This window comes from Sorex fumeus, unplaced genomic scaffold, assembly GCF_029834395.1.
Source record: "Sorex fumeus unplaced genomic scaffold, SorFum_2.1 ptg000073l, whole genome shotgun sequence".
In the NCBI taxonomy this organism is placed as follows: Eukaryota; Metazoa; Chordata; class Mammalia; order Eulipotyphla; family Soricidae; genus Sorex; species Sorex fumeus.
In genome coordinates this window covers 8463361-8479183 of record NW_026606130.1, presented here as the reverse complement: position 1 = coordinate 8479183, position 15823 = coordinate 8463361, and the positions used below count along the sequence as shown (strand labels likewise).

The 15823-nt window shown below is 37.8% G+C and overlaps 1 protein-coding gene and 1 pseudogene across 6 annotated transcripts in view; one reads left to right on the top strand and one right to left on the bottom strand.

Annotated features, from left to right (window-relative positions):
* The window catches only part of EDA (ectodysplasin A), a 746096-nt gene that overhangs the window by 198768 nt on the left and 531505 nt on the right, over positions 1-15823 (top strand). The window lies entirely within an intron of this gene.
* Positions 14070-14540, bottom strand: LOC130038166 (60S ribosomal protein L26-like; annotated as a pseudogene).

Below are 15823 nucleotides of genomic sequence, written 5' to 3'. Positions count from 1 at the left end.
GGAGAGCGGCTTGGAATGCCTTCAAGAGCATTGAAGAAATAGCTAAGAGGACAAAGAACCTCCGGCTCCGGGCACATCTCTTTGATTTCACTGTTCCTCCTGCATTAACATACACCTCAGAGACCTGGGCCCTATACAAACAGGATGAGAACGCTATTCGGGTCTCCCAAAGAGGAATTGAAAGAGCTATGCTTGGAGTATCACGTTTTACTCAAATGAGAGAAAGAATCCGGAGTTCCGGACCTCCGTTGACGATCAAGAATCAGGGATGTTGTCTCGTTTGCCAAGGCATCAAAAATCAGATGGGCTGGTCATGTAATGAGATTTAGAGACAACCGCTGGACTAAAACCATTACCGACTGGATTCCACGGGATGTCAAAAGACCGCATGGCCACCCACCTACCAGATGGTCAGACTTCTTCATCAAGATTATGAACGATTGGTTTGATGCTCTTCATGTTCCTAGAACAAACAGATGCCATTGGTCTACACTAGCATGCGACAAGGACAAATGGAGACGTTACTGGCGCCCGCTTGAGCAAATCAACAATTAACGGGAAGTCAAGTGATCAAGTGATTTCCTCTCCTGTATTTATGACAGCAGAAAAGCCCAAACATGAATCAATCTGATTTCCCATTAATATATATTGTGATGGAGAAATGTGGCATATATACTCAATGTAATATTTCTATGCTGTTTCATAAAGAAAAATTAGGGCATCAGAATTAGGGCTCAGTGGCTAAAAATATGTCTTGGGGCTAGAGTCAATAGTATAATGTAGGGTGCTTGTCACTGACATGGCAAACATTGTTTCAATAACGCATACCTCAAATGATCCCCTGAGCCCTTCCAGGAGTGATCTTTGTGCATAGAGCCAGTAGTAAGCTCTGAGCACTGCTGAGTGTGTCTCCATTCATCTGTCATTGGATACCCAGGTTAATTCCATGTCTTAACCATTGTACTAAGTGCAGCAATGAATAACGGTGTACATATGTTCTTTTGAATAAGTATTTTCATGTCCTGAGGGTAGATAAATGAAAAATCGAATTTCTGAGTCATATGGCAGTTCAATTCTAATTTTACTGAGGTCTCTCCATATTGTTTTCCTTAGGGTTTGAACCAGACGGCATTCCTACCAGCAGTGGATGAGAGTTCCTTTTTAACCACAAACTGCCAACATAGATTTTCCCCAGTATTTTTCTTTGCTTGCTTGCTTTGGGTTTGGTGCTGGAGCTCACAATGCTCAGGGGTTATTCCTGGCTCTGAACCCAGGAAATATTCCTGGTGATGCTCGGGAACCATATAGCATGCCAGGCAGGGATTGAACATGGGTCACCCAACCAAGTACAGGCAAACACCTACTTTACATGCTATTATTCCATTCCAGAGTTTCTCCAGTTTTTTTGATGTGTCATTCTCAATAGTTTTAGAAATCTCATTGTTCTCTTGATTTGGATTTTCCTAAAGATAAGTTCTACTGAGTATTTTTTCAAGTGCTGCAAGCCATCCACCTGAATTCCTCTGAGAAGTTCACTCTTCTGAGAAGTTCATTTATTCTCCCCATATTTTGGACAGGGTTTTTAAAATTTTTTTGTTGCTCTTTGTGAGTACTTTATATATCCTAGATATCAGTTCTTTCTTTGTTGTGTTGAATGCTAATATTTTTCCTACTTTGTTGTTTTTTATTTTAACCTGTACTGTAAATAGAATGCATAACTTGGATGGAATGTATGTGATTTTTCATTTTAATAAATTTTTATTTAATTAAATATCTGTGAATTACATATTTGTAATTGAGTTTGAGGAATACAAAATTTCAACACCAGTCCCATCACCAATATAAACTTATACCTTCATCAGTGTTCCCATATCCCATACCTCCTTCCAACCCCTGCCCCATCTCCCTCCTGTCAACTTCACAGGCACATTACAAAGTTCCAGTCATTGCAGCATAGATCTCAAGTTTTCACTGCTGTTGAGTCTGTGTTTTGGATATGTGCCTATACCACTCACTCATATCACGAGTCTAACTGAATCCTGATGCTTGTTTTTCCATCATTTCTGACTCTCTTTTCCCCCCTCTTAATTTTCTTCCTTCTCTGTCCTTCTCCTCTCCAAACACTTGATCAATAATGATCTAGGCATCCCCATTTTACTATAATACATTTCCTTATCCAGTATTGGATAGGAATGTTTTTGAGACACGGTGATTAGCAAAATTATTTGCAATATACTTGTTTCATGCATAAAATATTCCAACACAAATCCCACCACCAGTGTCCTCAGGTGCCTTTCCACTCCCCAGCCTATTCCCCAGGATGGCATATAAAAATTTTATTTCGTATTACTTGGTCATAAAACTTAAAGGAATGGCAAACAGAATTATCAGAAAATAAATCAATAAAAGTCAATTTCTGATTATGAATTGTAATGTTTTTTAACCTTTATTAATCTAATATAGGGCAACTATATGCAACACTAGTGAGTGCCATACTCAATTTCACATGATGAAACATTTCTTTTGTCCTTTAAAGGATAAAACCCTTATTGCATTAACACTGCAAAACTGGTTTCAACGTTATGAATACCCTAAACTATCGTCTGTCCATGAAGCTTTGTATAGTTCCTTCAAATATGAATGATAATCGACCTGGGTAGAGTATTCTTGGTGAGATATTCACTTCATTGAGTTTTTGTACTATGCCCTTCCATATTCTCCTGGCCTATTGAATCTTATTTCATAGATCTGCTGTATATCTTATTGACTTTCCCTTTTATAAGTTTCTTTTTTCTTCTTGCTACATTCAGTATTCTCTATCTTTGAATTTCATCATTTTGAGTGTAATATGTTTGGGAGTTTTCCTAAGTGTGTTTATTTTTACTGGGACTGTTTGGACTTCTTGAATCTTGGTGCCGGTAAACCCTTAACTCTGGGACATACTTATCCATGATTCCTTTAATTAATTTTTCTTTATTGCATTTGCCTTCCTATTATTCAGGTTCTCTTATGATTCTTATATTGTTCCTCTTGAATTCATCTCATAGTTCTCTGGTAGCATGGTAGCACTGTTCTTCTATTGTTCATCGATTTGCTCGAGCGGGCCTAGTAACGTCTCCATTGTGAGATTTGTTGTTACTGTTTGGCATATCGAATACATCTCGGGTAGCTTTCCAGGCTTGTAGGATGGGCGAGATATTCTCGGTAGCTTGCCAGGCTCTCCGAGAGGGGTGGAGGAATCAAAGTCGGGTAGGCTGAGTCAGCTGTGTGCAAAGCAAATGCCCTACCCCTGTGCTATCGTTCAAGCCCACATTTCCCACCTTCTGTTGTTTACTAGTAGTTTCCTCCTTCTCATCTTGGTGTTCCTTGATCTTTTGCTTAGCTTTTATTATTCTCCTGTTCAGAACTTTTACTGACTTTTTAAAAATATCACCTTTTACATTCTTCATTTGTGTCATTTCTGACTGTAGTAGTTTTTTCATGGACTCTCATGCTCTTTTGTGGGTTGCTGACTACCTGTGCTATCATTTCTTGGAATTTATTGAATGAACATCCTCATCATGGTGTCACTAAAGACACTGAGGACTTACTGGTGTTATTTATGATGTCTTTGTTGACATTGTTTTTACTCAGAGAACTTGGCGCTCTTCTGTGTGTTTTCTCCATTGATTTTCTAGTGTTCTTTCTCTGCTAGGTGTTTGTCTTTGTAAGTTAACATGCTCCTTCCACCCACCCCCACCCCCCCTCGACACTGAAGATACTGAGGGGATGTAACACCTAGAGATTTCTGCCTGTCTTCTCTGCTTGTACTCACAGAATGATATGAAGAATAACTGTGAGCAGCATGTAAATTGTTGAGTAGATGTGCCATGCTGCCTCAGAAGCAGCTACATGCTCTAGAGCTGTGATGTGGACTCTTAACATAGAGTGCATGGAGTGTGGAGGCTGATTTCATTTGGAGGCAAGCCTCACCTGGGATTGTAAAGAAGAATGCAAGGTCCTCCAGTTAATAATTTTAAATGAATTTGTAGATATTTGGTGGACATAGATTTTTCTGCCTGCACTCATTCTGCTAGACTAATCTTTATTTTCTTCTTTTAATATTTTTCCCTTTGCTGTTTTCTGCTGATCAGTTTTCAAGGTCTTTTCTTTATATATGTAATATTTTATCTCTAAAAATTCCATTGTTTATTTTTGTAAGATCTTTATTGATTCTCCCCACTTTTTTTTCAGGTTTTACCACATTATAAATATATTTTTTTCTCTCGCTTCATTAGTGGAGCTCAGTGTTTCCCAAATTTACTTTCTCTACCACTGCTGTTTCAGGCAATGAAATCACACAATACCCTTTGAAATTTACCTTTTTAAAAGTTAACAGAAGTACTTTTTGCACTGAAGGCAACATTCCCCCCATCATTCCATTATCCTTTGGTGGTCAGTATCACACATTTTGGGAAGCAATGACCAAACCAAATTTGTCCCGATTTTGTAGATTTTTTCATGTAGCTCACTTTTGTTTTGGGTGATTTTTCCTCTTGGGCTGGAGTGATAGCACAGTGGTAGGGTGTTTGCCTTGCGCACAGCCAGCCCAGCCGAGCCGGGTTCGATACCTCCACCCTTCTTGGAGAGCCTGGCAAGCTACCGAGACTATCTCGCCTGCATAGCAAACCTGGCAAGCTACCCGTGACAGATTTGATATGCCAAACACAGTAACAAGCTCTCACGATGGAGATGTTACTGGGCCCGCTCAAGCAAATCGATGAATAACAGGAGGACAATGCTACAGTGCTAGTTTTCTATTTACCTTTTCATTTTTTACTTGTTTTGTGTTTAAACTGCTTTTATTCCTGTGTGTTGAATTTAACAGTTTTTTTAAAAGTTGTTTAAAATTGTAGTCATAGATTTAAATTCCTCTTCAATATTTTTTCACGTACCTTCCATAAGTTGGATATGCAATATCTTTGGTTTTAAAATTTGGGGGGTACATCACTTCTAGCACTGATTATGAGTGGTGCCGGACTGCACCCGATGGTGCTAGGGTAGGGACTAAAAGTTGTGTCAGGTATCAAGCCCAGAGCCTCACACATACCAAGTATCTGCTCTTTCTGCCATTTGATCCACATCCCTGGCTCCATGTATTTATTTTTATATATCTCAAAACATTAAAATATGTTTACATCGAAATTTTCCTTGATTTCTTTATTAAGCAGTGTTGCTTAACTTCCCAATATTTGAGAATACCCTAAGTTTATTTCTGTTACACATTTCTGACTTTTCTCCTTTTGAATCAGAGGACACAATATCTGTTACTTATTTATGTCCTTTAAAATATATTGAGGCTTGAGAGATAGTACAGTAGGTAAGGTTCTTGCCTTGCACGTGGTCCCTGAGTGCAGAGCCAAGAGTAAGCCCTGAGCACAGCCAGGTTGACCCCCTCATGAAAATCGAATATACATTGTGACTTCCTTTATGCCATGACAATGTTTTTTTTACACTTAAGAAGAACATACTCTCTGGTTTTCTATCCATATTTATTAAGTCTATTTAGTTTATAATTTTGTTCAAGTCATGTATAATTGAGTCTGAAGTATATATCCTTTAGACTATAACTGAATACTTATAATTGAGTCTTTTTAAGACAGTCTCTGAATTTTGAATTCTTTAAACAAGCCATTTTTATTTAATGCTATTACAAATGAAGTTGTATTTATATCTATTACTGTACATTTAGTTTATTATGTTGCATGATTTTTTTCTCCTTGGCTTGTTATTTTTTGTCTGTTTTTGTTTTGGGATCACACCCACCTGTGCTTAGACCTTACTCCAGGATCTGCAACCAGGAATAACTACTTGTAGAGCTCAAGGAAACTTATGTGGTATTGGGGATAGAACCTAGGTCAGCCACATGCAATGAAGCACTTTACTCACCTTACTACCTCTGCAGTCCTTGGTTGGATTTGATGCTTTCTTTTGACTTAAGTATTTTGAAGACTTGGGTGTGACTTGGTGGAAGAGCACATGCCACTCATGTATGTTTCATTCCATGGGTTTGATCCACAGCAGTGCAAAAATAAGTAATTAATTCCTAATATAACATCTATGCTATTGGGATATAGATACATACATAAATTCTATTTGCCTCCCTTTCTGTCCTACTATTGTTATACATTCTGCATTTGTATATATTATGAGCAAAATAGCACATTGCTGTATTTTATATGATTTTAATTTATACTTTTTAATAATTAGAAGTATAAATTTGTAAAGTTTAACATATTAATTGTCCTATTACCATTATGGTCCTCTTCAGTTTTTATTTTTTCATGTAGATTCAGCTTAACATCTTGTAACATTTTCTTACCTCAGTCCAGCTTATTCTCATCTACCTTCCTGGTGATGATATTGTCAAATGTATCCTATTTTTATAAGTCATTTATCAAATAATTCAATAACTACTTATTGATCCACACGACTAAATTAACTACAAAAAAGGATAAAACTATGTATTTCGCTATCTCTTGCTAACAAAGTTATCTTCATGAGTGACCTGTGTGTTTAAAGAAACATGGCATAATTGTAGTCATGAGAGGTTATATTCTTTCAGTCTTACCTAAAGCAGATTCAATAACACTGAAAACATGAGATACGCTGCAGTTACTGAACTTTATAAGTGCCTGCCAAAGTGACAGAAGAGGTGGGATTTTGGGGGAGGGATGGAGTATGGGATCACAGATGGTGGGATTGGTGTCGACATATTCTATGCCTAAAACTCAACTGTCATAACTGTGTAAGTCATAGTTTGTCAATTTTTTAAAAGTGAAAAAAAGAAATAGTGATACCTACATCAAAGGATTATGGTAGGAAAACATGAAAAAATTAAAACATTTTATTGCATAGTCTGAAGACTTGATTTGCTAAATTCAGTACCTAAGCCTTCTCAATAAATTTTATATTCTCCATAATTTTTCCTAGAAATGAGTAAAATTTTTGCATTCTTTGCATGATATATATACATATATATATCTTTTCTCTCTTTATCTATTTATTTGATTTTAAATAAATAGGGCTTATTTGATCACTCCCGAGGGCCTTGGGAGATCATATGGGCTGTAGGGATCAAATGCAGGTTAGCCATGAACAAAGCAAGCACCCTACTTTTCTATAGCTCCAACCCCTGCGTTTTATATATTTTTTGTTCTTGATGAAAACTGGACATTTTTGGTAGCACTGTCGTCCCATTGTTCATCGATTTTCTTGAGTGGGCACCAGTAACATCTCCATTGTGAGACTTGTTTTTACTGTTTTTGGCATATCGAATACGCCACGGGGAGCTTGCCAGGCTCTGCCATGCAGGTGGGATAATCTTGGTAGCTTGTCTGGCTCTCCTAAAGGGACAGAGGAATTGAACCCGGGTCGGCCACATGCAAGGCAAATGCCCTACCCGCTGTGCTATCGCTCCAGCCCAGACATTTTTTTGTAAAACATTATAATAATCTGGAGCGATAGCACAGCGGGTAGGGTGTTCGCCTTACAAGCGGCCAACATGGCCGACCCGAGTTCGATTCCTCCGCCCTTCTCGGAGAGCCCGGCAAGCTACCGAGAGTATTTGATATGCCAAACACAGTAACAACAAAGTCTTCAATGGAGACGTTACTGGGCCCGCTTGAGCAAATCGACGATCAACGGGAGGGCCTTTACCTTTACCTTTATGATTAGTGGATATTCTTACTTGATCACCCCTCTTCTTCCAGGGCTTGATATTATTTATTGTTTGTTTAGTGACTTGGCTATAGTAGCTTTCTGGTGTCGTATTTCCTCACAGAATGAATCAACTGATGTCTCCTCAGAGGACATAAGGTTGTTATGTGAGGTAATAATGTATTTAATAGGATCTTATTTGACTGTCTCTTTAATTTCTCCAATGGGTTTTCTTTCTCTATTGGTATATCATAGTCATCTATAGTGCCATTAGTTGTAGTTGTCATATGGATATTTTATTGTTTTTGACAGTGTCTTGTTTTAAAACATCATTTTGTTCTATTACAGTAGGCACTTTTGTAGGTTTAGGGTTGTGTATTGTATTCACCTACTACTGCCATTAGTTTTCATCTGTCACTGTCCTCCCGTTGTTCATCGATTTTCTCGAGTGGGCCCAGTATCGTCTCCATTGGAGACTTTGTTATTAGTTTTCATATGGCTGTTTTATTGTTTTAACAGTATCTTTGTATAAAACTTCTTTTTATTCAATTAAATGCAGGCCCTTCTGTAAGGTTAGGTTTGACACCATTTTTAAAAGATTTACTTTAATCCTGAGAGGTTATTTTTACTATTTTTCTCTGGTTATTTTTACTATAAAATTTCTAACTTGTGTTTGGTTTTGCTGTTCTGGACATGGGAACACTTAGTAGCATTTTAACTGCTACCTACTTCTATTCTTTAGTTTTTTAACTAATAACCATGAGATATATTTAAAATGTTGTTCATGATTAGGTTTCAGTCATAAAATGTTCTAACACCATCCTTTAACCAGTGTACATTTCCTGCCACCAATGTCCCCTTCTCATCCACCAGCCTGCCTCTGTGGCAGACACATCTCTCTCTCTTTTCTTTTAGGCACTGTGGTTTGCAATACTGTTACTGAAATATCATCATGCATATCCATTTACCTCCTTTCAGCATTTGGTTCTTGTCCAGAGGGATCATTTCCATTGACCACTGTCAGAGTGGTAGCTTCTCTGTCGTAAATGCACTCCCCCATAGTTTGTGGCAAACTTTCAGCTATAACCGGTCATCCCGACCCTCATGTATACTGTCTTTGGGTATTATTCTCTTACTAAGTTGTTTTATATCCCATAAATGAGTATAATCATTCTATGTCTATCCCTCTACCTCTGACTGATTTCACTGAGCATGATACTCTCCATGTCCATTAACATATAAGCAAATGTCTTGTCTTAATTTCCCCAACAAATGCATAGCATTCCATTGCCATCATTTCTTATCCACTAATCTGTTCTTCAGCTCTTGGGCTGTTTTCAGATTCTGGCAATTAATAGTGCTTCAATGAACATATGAATGCAGATGACTTTTCTGTATTGTGTTTGGTCCCCAAGCATATATTACCAGGAATGGTATTGCTGTTTTTAAAGGCTCAGAAACTTGAACTTGGTTTTGTAGTTATTTAAAGAAGATAAATATAGTACCTTTTACTCAATGTTTTATTTTAATTGGTATTCCTAATCCAGTGCTTTTTTTCTTTAACTTTCACTGCATAGTGATTAAGATCTGAGGCTTTATGTTTGAAGTTTGACTCTTTAAAGATTAAGGCAAATTGTCTATTTATTGATGCCTAATCTTTCTCTTCTGAAAAGAATATCTGCCTTCCATGGTTGTCAGTACTATTGTTACCATTACAATCATCATTACTATCACTACAATTACTACTGCTATCTTCTTTACCACCTATTATGAGGAAATGTGTGAAGTATCATTTATGGTAGATATAGCAAAGAGGTATGAAGTGTAATATGTAATAGTTATCCTAAGTAGACACATTGGTCAGAGAGAAAGTGCAGGAGGTAAGGTGCTGCCTTTCTCTGCAGCTAAACCTGATTTGAATCCCTGGCACCACACATGATACACTCCTTCGCACAGAGCTAGAAATAGCTGAATACTGCTGAGGCTTCCCCCAAACAAACAAAAGTATTAGACATTATTTATAAGCTAGCATTTTTGTGGTGCTAAGGTTTGAACCCAAAGCATCACTAGTCCTACAACTGAAATTTTGTATGTATAAATTTTCATTTAATTGTATTAACATGGCAAAATACTTGGTTTATAGATATAGCCTAGGGAATAAGTTACTTACTTTGTGCATGGCTGACTTAGATTCTATCCCTAGAACCATATATGGTTCCCTGAGCACTGCTAGGAATTATCTCTGACTATAGAGCAGAGTCAACTCTGAGTATAACTGGGTGTGGGTAAACTCCCCCAAAATGTGAAATTAAAAAAAATGGCAAACTATCATGGCTAGAAGAGATAACCTTGGTTAATTCACTTTGCACACATAATTCACTTTGCACACAAGTGAATTTAGGCTTATAAAGTTATTTTTTGTTTTGTCTACTTTGGGGGTCACATTTGATGATAACTCCTGGCTAAACTCAGTAGTAACTTTTGGGGGTTCTCAAGGAAAACATATGTGGTGTTACTAATCAAATCTGGTTCAGTGCAGGCAAGACAAGTTCTCTATACATTATTCTATGTCTCCATTTCAGTTTATTCTCTGAGTTAGGGACTAACTGCATATTAAGTCATTTCTGAGTTTTATTAAGTGTTCTTAGTGCTGCTTGGCTTTTATGTACCTAGAGTTCTTATCCATCCTCATTTAACTGAAAATAATGCTAACAAATATGTGTCATATTTTTAAATTTAGGTATAACAGTGATAACTTGATAACTGTCCACATAGAGCCTTAGGGTGATTCACTGAAGGTAGTTGACCATGTTCAATACACAGCATAAGAATACTAACCATGGCCATTACTGACTTTTAAAAATCTGGAATAGTTAATATGGCTAATTTTGGAAATGTGTTGCATTTCCATGTGGTCTGAATCAATGAACTTAAACTTTATGCTACGTGAGATTGAGGCATTTTATGTGACACCAGGTCTAGAAACTATCATATAATGTTCTTAATTTTTTTTGGTTTTATAGAGGAAGTTGAATTACTTATTTAGACACAGACATTATGTTATCAGATATATCTGATGACACAGACATTGTGTTATCAGATATATCTGATGAAGAAAGAAAGATAGATGTCTCTTGTTGACTGGGATAACCTGCTTTGTGTCCCCAGACTTCCATATATGAATGATGTTTTCTGTAAAAGGAATAGTTTATTGGTTCTTTACTGTAATATTTTTAAACATATTAAGATTATATTATAATACAACTGACAATAAGTTGTTGAGCATATGTGTGTCAGGCTTGTGTGTCCTTTACCATGCATTGTTATTTATTACTTATAGGAGCATTTGGAATTAGATATATTTAAATTTGTAATAGGAGAAGCAACCTCAAAATGGAAAATATCTTTTCAAGACTACACAGCAAGTAAGGGACAGTAATGCAATTAATATTTTGGTTTTTATTCATTCACTATTGTTTAATGAATGGCTCTGCTGCTGAACTATTAAAGGTAATATTACAAAGCTGGGCTGGAGCGATAGCACAGAGGGTAGGGTAGCACAGCAAAGCCTGGCAAGCTATCCCTGACCTATTCGATATGCCAAACACAGTAACAATTGTCACAATGGAGACATTACTGGGCCCGCTCGAGAAAATCATTACAAAGCTATTGCAAGGACCAGAGAGATGCAACAGATATTAAGATGCTTGCCTTGGATGCAACTAACCCTTGTTTAATCTCTGGCACCATATATTGCTTCTCAAGCACCACTAGGAGGGATCCATGGGCACAGATTCAGGAGTAAACCATGAGAACTACTGAGTGTGTCTAGAGCAACAACAAAAATAATCTTAAAAATCCAGTTTATTTCAGTATATCTTTGTACACAGAAGATTAACAAAAGAAACATGTGTTTGGGCTAGAGTGATAGTACGGTAGGTGGGGTGCTTTCCTGGAATGTGGTTTGATCCTTCTCATCCCATATGTTCACCCGAGCACCACCAAAAGGAATTCTTGAGCATAGAGCCCAGGAATTACTCTTTAACATTGCCAGGTAGGGCCAAAGAATCCAAATTAAGTAAAAGAAACTGGTAATTGGGGATTGTGTGTTAGATAATTTTGTGGTGATAGAATGTGAGAAGCTTGAGGAGTTCTGTGTGATGGACTAATTGGTAACCACCAATTCATTTTACCATCCAGTAGGTAATCTTTGAGAAAAGAAGATATTAGAGGATAAGCAAAAAGACAGTATGTTTTAGGACAGTGTTTCTAATCCAGTGACCATATGGCTTCCCTCTAGGTCCCCAGGATATTCTACAAGGCCATAGTGAAAATCACATAAATGGGGTCAGGGTGATAGAGGGACAAGCCTTTAGGACAGAGGGTCAAAGGAAGGAACCAGTGTTAGAAGGGGGACGTGTTTGGAAAAAGTTTGAGAAACATTGCTTAATAGTAGTAAAGGTCAGGGGAGATGCTACTTGGTAGTTTGTATACTTTTTATTTTACCTTCATAACAGTGCTTTAAGGTAGATGATGTCATTCCAGTGTTCAAATAAAAAAAACCTTTATCTTAACTTGACTAAAGGAACCATGATTATATATTTTTGTAGAATTTGCCAGCACTCCCCTGGTCTCCCTGCCACAGTGCCCATATTCTCGCGCTGCTTAAAGTGTGTCCACCAAAAGTGCTACTAGTTCCTTTTTTATTTTGGATTTTTTTATTGTTTTCAATGAACTTTTTCACTAAAAGTTTATGTTGGATTGATTATATCATACTTAATTCATCTGGAGTCTGTGAAAGGCAGAATGGGAATCTGTCTGAATGTTTGTCACAGTTTTTATGGCCATAGGAACTTATTAATGATAGTTTCAAACTGAAAACTGTAGATTGTGAAAGGTTTATTGATAACTGAGTAAGATCTATCTTCTCAGTGGACTATTATTAATATTTTATAAATAATTAATTGCAAGATATTCAACTGTCACTGTCACTGTCTTCCCATTGTTCATCAATTTTGCTCGAGAGGGCCCAGTAACATTTCCACTGTGACAATTGTTACTGTGTTTAGCATATTGAATACATCATGGGTAGCTTGCCAGGCTTTGCTGTGTCAGCGAGATAATCTCGGTAGCTTTCTGGCTTCCGAGAGGGGCGGAGGAATCAAACTCGGGTCGGCCATGTTGGCCGCTTGCAAGGCAAACGCCCTACCTACTGTGCTATCGCTCCAGCCCAAGATATTCAACTACATGGGTGAATTTTGAAAAGTAAAATATGGATAGAAGGAAGTTAAAAATCAAGAGTATATACTACATTTCATTTATAAAATATTTAAGAACAAGCAATAGTAAACTATGATTGTTGTCTCTGGTATGAGAAAATTATTTAAAAATAAGGAAAATGGAACTATCCAAGATTATAGAAACATTTTAAATCTTCATTTGATAATGTCACTATGTGTGAAACTCATAAAAACATAAACTTAAAGGCTCTGCACAATATGGCAGGGACTTAGGGTTTTTACACTTTAAAATATTAAAGAACTGTGATTTACATAGTTACTCATACTTGGTTTTGGACATACTCTGTCCAGCACCAATCCCCCCACCAATATATTTTTTCTTCCTCAAGAGTTTTCTCCCATCTACCCTCCATACCTAGTCTGGCACCTTGAAAGGCATATTTTAAGCTAGGTTGTTGAAGTTTGGACCTCTTTTTTTATTTTATTGAATCACTGTGAGATAGTTACAAGATTTCATGTTTGGGTTACAATCACACAATGCTCACATACCCATCCCTCCACTAGTGCACATTCCCTACCACCAATATCCCCGGTATACCCCCCCTTTCCCACCCTCCCCCTATTTCCATGGCAGAGAATATCCCCCATACTCTCTCTCTACTTTTGGGCATTATGGTTTGCAATACTGACACTAAGAATTTATCATGTTTGGTCTATTATCTACTTTCAGTACAAATCTCCAATCCCAACTGGTTCCTCAAGCCATCATCTTCTTAGTCATCCCTTCTCTATTCCAGCTGCATTTTCCCTTCTGCTCATGAGGCAGGCTTCTAGCTATGGTGCAATCTATCTGTCTTGTGTATCTATTATCCTTAGGTGTCTGCCTCATGTTATGTTGTTTTATACTCCACACATGAGTGCAGTTCTTCTATATCTGTCCCTCTCTGACTCATTTCACTTAGCATGATACTCTCCATGTCTATCCATTTATATGCAAAGTTCATGACTTCATCTCTCCTAATAGTTGCATAGTATTCCATTATGTAGATGTACCAAAGGTTTTTTTTTAATTTACTAGTGAAACACCATGAGTTACAGTTTTTTTTTCATTTTACAGTTTTTAATCAAGTTGTATATAACTTTATTCTTGCATCTTCTCAAGTGTTTCTTCCTTATATTTGCCCTTCTCCTTTCCTACTTGGCGAGGTTTGGCTTTGCATTCATGGATCTTTTTGCGATCTTTGCCCAGTTTTAGTCTAGTGATAACCACCTTACTGGGGTGAATGCCCACGTGGACAGTTGTGCCATTTGCCTTCTCCCACTGGACTCGTTCAATGTAGATAACATATTTCTTTCTGTAAGCCTGGACTACTTTGCCAATTTGCTGGCCTTTGTAGGGTCTTTTCACAACCTGAACCTTATCGTCCTTCTGGATGGGCATGGATGCACATTGTACTTCTGTCTCAGCTCTTTGGAAAGAGGGGAAGACATAATCTTCCTACAAATGTGGGAAGGTGCATTGAAATGCCTCTTACGGTTCTTGCTCAGGTCAGAAGTCACGAAAGAATTGAACTTCATTTTGGCAGTCACCACTTCAGCAATGGCCGCAGAAGGGGAATGAGTTACAGTTTTAGACTTACAAATTTTTCTGCTTGGGTTTCAGTTATACAATGAACGATTACCAATCACTCCACAAGTGCCCATTCTCCACCACCAATGACCCCAGTATCCCTCCCATCTCCCCATTTTGCCCCATCCTACCCTGCCTCTGTAGCAGGGCATTCCCTTCTGTTCTGTCTCTCCTTTTAGGCACTGTGGTTTGCAAAAGAGGCATTGAGTGGCAGTCATGTTTGGGCTATAGCCTACTTTCAGCATATATCTCGTATCCTGGGAGGATTCTCCCAAGACCGTTACTTGGTGCTCCCTTCTCTATCTGAGCTGACTTTTCCCATAGCATGTGGGGCTGGCCCCCAAGTCATGGAGTAAACTTCCTGGTGCTTATCTCGGCTAATCTTGGGTATTAGTCTCCTAATTTGTTACTTTATATTCCCCAGATGAATGCAATCGTTCTATGTCTGTCTGTCACTTTCTGATTCATTTCACATAGTACGATACTTTCCATGTAGTACCACTTGTATGCAAATTTCATGACTCCATCTTTTCAAACAGCTACATAGTACTCCATTGTGTAGATGTACCAAAGTTTCTTTAACCAGTCATCTGTTCTCGGGAACTCAGATTTTTTCCAAATTTTGGCTATTGTGAATAGTGCAGCAATGAACATAGTGCAAATGTCACTTCGACTGTACTTTTTTGCATCTCCGGTATATATTCCCAGGAGTGGTATTACTGGGTCAAAAAGGGGCTCAATTTCTAATTTTTGAGAATCCTCCATACTGTTTTCCAAAAGGGCTGAACCAGTCTGAATTCCCATGAGCAGTGAAGGAGGTTCCCTTTCTCGCCACATCTGCACCATCCCCGGTTGCTTTTGTTCTTTTGGTTGTGGGCCAGTCTCTGTGAAATGATATTTCATTGTGGTTTTGACCTGCATCTCCCTGATGATTAATGACATAGAGCATTTTCTCATGTACCATTTTGCCATTCAGATTTAATTTTTTAGAAAGTTTCTGTTCATTGCATTGCCCCATTTTTTGATGGGGTTGGATGTTTTCTTCTTGTGGAGTTCAACCAGTACTTTGTATATCCTTAATATCAACCCCTTGTCAGATGTGTATTTGGTGAATATCCTTTCCCGTTCTGTAGACTGTCTTTGTATTTTGGTCACTGTTTCTTTTGAGGTTCAGAAGCTTCTTAGTTTAAGACAGTCCCATTTGTCTATCTCTGTTTTCACTTGCTTAGCCAGTGGCATGACATCTTTGAAGACA